The sequence below is a fragment of the Arachis hypogaea genome, chromosome 18 (genome assembly GCF_003086295.3).
Source record: "Arachis hypogaea cultivar Tifrunner chromosome 18, arahy.Tifrunner.gnm2.J5K5, whole genome shotgun sequence".
NCBI lineage: Eukaryota > Viridiplantae > Streptophyta > Magnoliopsida > Fabales > Fabaceae > Arachis > Arachis hypogaea.
This window is the reverse complement of record NC_092053.1, coordinates 98,451,486-98,457,692: the sequence shown is the minus strand read 5'-3', so window position 1 is coordinate 98,457,692 and position 6,207 is coordinate 98,451,486.

The following is a 6,207-nucleotide window of genomic DNA, read 5'->3' as shown; positions in this document are numbered from 1 at the left end:
GGCACCCTTTGTGTTGGTTGTCCACTTAGCTCCAGGGAGGCATATGTCCTCTAGGATTTTATCCAAGCCCAGGTTTGATCTCATCATTCTCCTATTAAAGGAGTCTGGGTCATCTTGCAGTTGAGGCAGCTTGAAGATCTCCCTTATTTTATCAGGGTGGGTGTGAACAACCTTCCCTCTGACCAAAGTTCTATAGTCATAGAATGCGGTTCCAGCTATCCTCTGCCTGTCCGTTAGCCATAGATTAGCATAGAATTCCTGAACCATGTTTCTTCCCACCTTTGTTTCAGGATTAGCTAGGACTTCCCAGCTCCTGTTTCGAATTTGCTCTTGGATCTCCGGATATTCATCTTCTTTCAGATCGAATTTAACTTCCGAGATCACTGACCTTAGACTCATTATTTTGTAAAAATGGTCTGAATGTTCTTTGGTTATGAACTTTCCTTGATTCCAAAGTGGTTTTGGAATGTTCTCTTTCTTGCCTCTTGAGTCAGTTTGTTTTCCCTTAGGAGCCATGATCTTAGTGGGTATTGGTTGAGTGATCACGGATAAACACACCAAACTTAGAGGTTTGCTTGTCCTCAAGCAAAAGAAAGGAAAGGAGAGGGAAAGAGGGAGAGCCAAGCGCAACTTGTGGAGGAGAGGGGGAGAGGCCGAACCAATATTTAAGGGGAAAGAGGGTGGGTTTCGAAAATTATTTGAAAAAGATATGATAGAAAAAGTGATTTGGAAAAGATAAGTATGATAGGAAAAGATGTGATTTAAAATTGAAAAGATATGAAAGATATTTGAAAAAGATAAATCTAGATTTTGAAAAAGATAATGTGAAGATTTGAAAAAGATATTGATGAGTTGAAAAGATTTTAGAAGGAAAAGAGATAGATTTGTTTTGAAAAGGATTTGAAAATAATTTGAAGAGGATTAAAAAAAGGGTTTATGAATTAAGATACATTTGATATCTTTTGAAAAAGGATTTGAAAAATTAGGATTTGTAACATGGTTGTGCAAGAAATCATGAATTAAAACATAAAAAATGGAAAAAATTTGAATTGAAAACGAAATTGCCTACTCCCCACAATCCTGGCGTTAAACGCCCAACTGCTGCATGTTTTGGGCGTTTAACGCCCAGTTGCTGCTTGGTTTGGGCGTTTAACGCCTAGCTGTTGCTTCTAGCTGGCGTTAAACGCCAGAAACCCCTTTGTCACTGGGCGTTTTTCTGAACGCCCAGGATGTTGTAAATCTGGCGTTAAACGCCCAGAAGTTGCTTCTTTCTGGCGTTTAACGCTCAGATGGCTATCTTTACTGGTATTAAACGCCCAGTAGATGCTCCTTTTGGGCGTTAAACGCCCAATTGTGCCTCTTACTGGCGTTTTCTTGCCAGTGAGCTCCTTTTTCCTGTTTTGTGATTTGAATTCTTCTGTAACCCTATGGACTTATGCAATTGATTCTTTACCTTGTTAATATTAAGCTCATATATTTTAAAAATAAATAAAATGAAGAATAAAATAAAATAAAATAAAATAACAGAAAAAGTTTTGCTAATGGCTGGGTTGCCTCCCAGCAAGCGCTTCTTTATTGTCTTTAGCTGGACCTTATTGAGCTTTTAATCTAGCCTCAGCCTTGAGCACTCTTGCTCAACATTACCTTCAAGATAGTGCTTGATTCTTTGTCCATTAACAATGAACTTCTTATCAGAATTAATGTCTTGAAGCTCCACATAACCATATGGTGATACACTTGTAATCACATATGGTCCCCTCCACCGGGATTTCAGTTTCCCGGGGAAGAGCCTGAGCCTAGAGTTAAACAACAGAACTTTTTGTCCTGGTTCAAAGACTCTAGATGACAGCTTTCTGTCATGCCACCTTTTTTATTTCTCTTTATAAAGCTTGGCATTTTCGAAAGCAGTGAATCTGAATTCCTCTAGCTCATTCAGCTGGAGGAATCTTTTTTCTCAGCTAATTTGGCATCAAAGTTTAGGAATTTGGTTGCCCAGTAGGCCTTATGTTCCAGTTTCACGGGCAGATGACAGGCCTTACCATACACAAGTTGGTATGGAGAGGTCCCTATAGGAGTCTTGAATGCTGTTCTGTAAGCCCACAGAGCATCATCCAAGCTTCTTGCCCAATCCTTTCTACAGGTACTTACAGTCCGTTCCAAGATTCTTTTTAGTTCTCTGTTAGAAACTTCATCTTGCCCATTTGTCTGTGGATGATATGGAGTCGCCACCTTGTGGCGAATCCCATGGTCCGACCATGGCAGAGTAAAGCTGTTTGTTGCAGAAGTGAGTGCCCCCATCACTGATTAGTACTCTAGAGACACCAAACCTGCTGAAGATATATTTTTGGAGGAACTTCAGCACTGTTTTAGTATCATTGGTGGGTGTGGCAACGGCCTCTACCCATTTTGATACATAGTCGACTGCCACCAGAATATAAGTGTTTGAGTATGATAGTGGGAAAGGTCCCATGAAGTCAATTCCCCAAACATCAAATAACTCAATCTCCAAGATTCCCTGTTGAGGCATGGCATAACCATGAGGCAGATTACCAGCTCTTTGCCAACTGTCACAGTTACGTACAAACTCTCGGGAATCCCTATAGAGTGTAGGCCAGTAGAAGCCACATTGGAGGACCTTGGTGGCTGTTCGCTCACCTCCGAAATGGCCTCCATATTGTGATCCATGGCAATGCCATAAGATCCTCTGTGCTTCTTCTCTAGGCACACACCTACGGATTATTCCGTCTGCACATCTCTTAAAGAGATAGGGTTCATCCCACAAGTAGTACTTTGCATCAGTAATTAATTTTTTCTTTTGTTGCCTGCTGTACTCCTTGGGTATGAACCTTGCTGCTTTATAGTTTGCAATATCTGCAAACCATGGTGTTTCCTGAATGGCAAACAAATGCTCATCCGAAAAGGTCTCAGAGATCTCAATAGAGGGGGAAACTCCCCTTCTACTGGTTCTATCCGGGACAGATGATCAGCCACTTGGTTCTCTGTCCCTTTTCTGTCTCTTATTTCTATATCAAACTCTTGCAGAAGCAACACCCATCTTATGAGCCAGGGTTTTGAATCCTGCTTTATGAGTAGATATTTAAGAGCAGCATGGTCAGTGTACACAATCACTTTTGATCCTACTAAGTATGATCTAAACTTGTCAATGGCATAAACCACTGCAAGCAATTCTTTTTCTGTGGTTGTGTAATTTTTCTGGGCATTATTTAAAACACGGCTAGCATAATAAATGACATGCAAAAGCTTGTCATGCCTCTGCCCCAGTACTGCACCAATGGCATGGTCACTGGCATCACACATTAGTTCAAATGGTAATGTCCAGTCTGGTTCAGAAATAGCTGGTGCTGTGACCAGCTTAGCTTTCAGAGTCTCAAACGCTTGCAGACACTCTGTGTCAAACACAAATGGCATGTCAGCAGCTAGCAGATTGCTCAGGGGTTTTGCAATTTTTGAAAAATCCTTTATAAACCTCCTGTAGAATCTTGCATGCCCCAGAAAGCTTCTGATTGCCTTAACATTAGCAGGTGGTGGTAATTTTTCAATTACTTCCACTTTAGCTTGATCCACCTCTATCCCCTTGTTTGAAATTTTATGCCCAAGGACAATTCCTTCAGTTACCATAAAGTGACATTTTTTCCAGTTTAAAACTAGGTTGGTCTCTTGGCATCTTTTCAGAACAAGTGCTAAATGGTCAAGGCAGGAGCTGAATGAGTCTCCAAATACTGAAAAGTCATCCATGAAGACTTCTAGAAATTTCTCTACCATATTAGAGAAGATAGAGAGAATGCACCTCTGAAAGGTTGTAGGTGCATTACACAGACCAAAAGGCATTCTTCTGTAAGCAAATACTCCAGAAGGACATGTGAATGCTGTTTTCTCTTGGTCCTGAGGATCTACTGCAATTTGGTTGTAACCTGAATAGCCATCCAAAAAGCAATAATATTCATGACCTGCTAGTCTCTCTAGCATCTGGTCTATGAATGGTAAAGGAAAATGATCCTTTCTGGTGGCTGTGTTGAGCCTTCTGTAGTCAATACACATGCGCCACCCTGTAACTGTTCTTGTAGGAACCAGTTCATTTTTTTCATTATGAACCATTGTCATGCCTCCCTTCTTAGGAACAACTTGAACAGGGCTCACCCAGGGTATATCAGAAATAGGATAAATAATCCCAGCCTCCAGTAATTTGGTGACTTCTTTTTGCACCACTTCCTTCATGGCTGGATTTAGCCGCCTCTGTGGTTGAACCACTGGCTTAGCATCATCCTCCAATAGGATTTTGTGCATACATCTAGCTGGGCTTATGCCCTTAAGGTCACTTATGGACCACCCAAGAGCTGTCTAGTGTGTCCTTAGCACTTGAATTAGTGCTTCCTCTTCCAATGGATTTAAAGCAGAGCTTATGATCACTGGAAAAGTGTCCCCTCCTCCCAGAAATGCATATTTTAGGGATGGTGGTAATGGCTTGAGCTCGGGTTTAGGAGGTTTCTCGTCTTCCTCAGGAAGTCTCAGAGGCTCTTTCAATTCCTTTGAACCCTTCAAATCAGGCTAAACATCTTTAAAGATGTCTTCCAGCTCTGATTCGAGACTCTCAGCCATGTTGACCTCCTCTACCAAAGAGTCAATGAGATCAACTTTCATGGAGTCTTTTGGTGTGTCTGGATGCTGCATGGCTGATAAACCACTATTTTATGGTTTATCTTGTGCTCAGTTGAGTGGTTTTTATCTACTCTTTACCCACTTATTCATACTATTTGCATAGTTTTACATTTGCCTTCCTAATTATGTGCTTTGATTGAAAACATGCTTCTTTGATCTTATATTTGCTTATTATTAATCCTCTCTTATCACCATTAGATGCCTTGATATGTGTGTTAAGTGTTTTCAGATATTATAGGACAGGAATGGCTCAGAGGATGGAAAGGAAACATGCAAAAGTGGAAGGAATACAAGAAGTTGGAGAAGTTGCTAAGCTGTCCAGCCTGACCTCTCTGCACTCAAATGGCTATAACTTGAGCTACAGAGATCCAAACGATGCGGTTCCAATTGCGTTGGAAAGCTAACATTCGGAGCTTCGATTTAATATATAATATGCTATGGTTCCCCTGATGCTAGGCGACGCGACCGCGTGATCTATGCGGCCGTGTCGCAGTGACAAAAATAAGCGTGTTTGAATTCTTCTCCAGCGATTTCCGGGCTGTTTTCGACCCAGTTCGCAGCCCAGAAAACACAGATTAGAGGCTATAAAGTGAGGGATTGCATCTATTCAAGAAAAGGCTTTCATAATTCACAATTTTAGGAGTAGATGTAGTTTTTAGAGAGAGAGAGGTTCTCCCCTCTCTCTTAGGATTTAGAATTAGGATTCTTTTCACTTCATGATTATTTCATCTTTTGCGATCACAGGTTCAATGTTCCTTTTATTTATTTTTCTAATTTAATTTATGAACTCTTCCATGTTATATTTGATATCTTTATTAGTGCTAATTTGAGGTATTTTCAGATCTATGATTGCTTTCCTTTATTTAAATAATTTAGATTTTTCCCTTTTGGCTTTGGTTGATTTATTGGTAACGCTTGAGCTGTCAAATAAAGCAGTGGTTGAAATTGGGAGTTGCTCCAATAACTCTAGTCTTTCCATAGGAATTGACTAGGACCTGAGGATTAAGCTAATTGATCCACTTGATTTACCTTCATAGTTAGAGGTTAACAAAGTGGGATTAAAACCCAATTCTCATCGCAATTGACAAGGATAGGCCTTCCAGTTCTCATACCTTGCCAAGAGATTTTATTGTTATTATTTTATTTTACTTGTCATTCAACATATTCCCTCCTTACCTCCTAATAAATCCCAATTTACAACTCATAACCAATAATAAGAACATACTTCCCTGCAATTCCTTGAGAAGACGACCCGAGGTTTAAATACTCGGTTATCAATTTTAAAAGAGGTTTGTTACTTGTGACAACCAAAATGTTTGTACGAAGGGATTTTTGTCGGTTTAGAGACTATATCTACAACGCGACTGTTTTTATGACATTATTTACTGGCAAAAATCCAAATGTCAATGGCTTTGACAGCATTCAACTTAAACTCATCCTCATTGACTCTCAGGGTTACTTCCCCCTTTTGGACATCAATGAGAGTTCGTCCAGTTGCTAGGAAAGGTCTTCCTAGAATGAGAGTAGCAC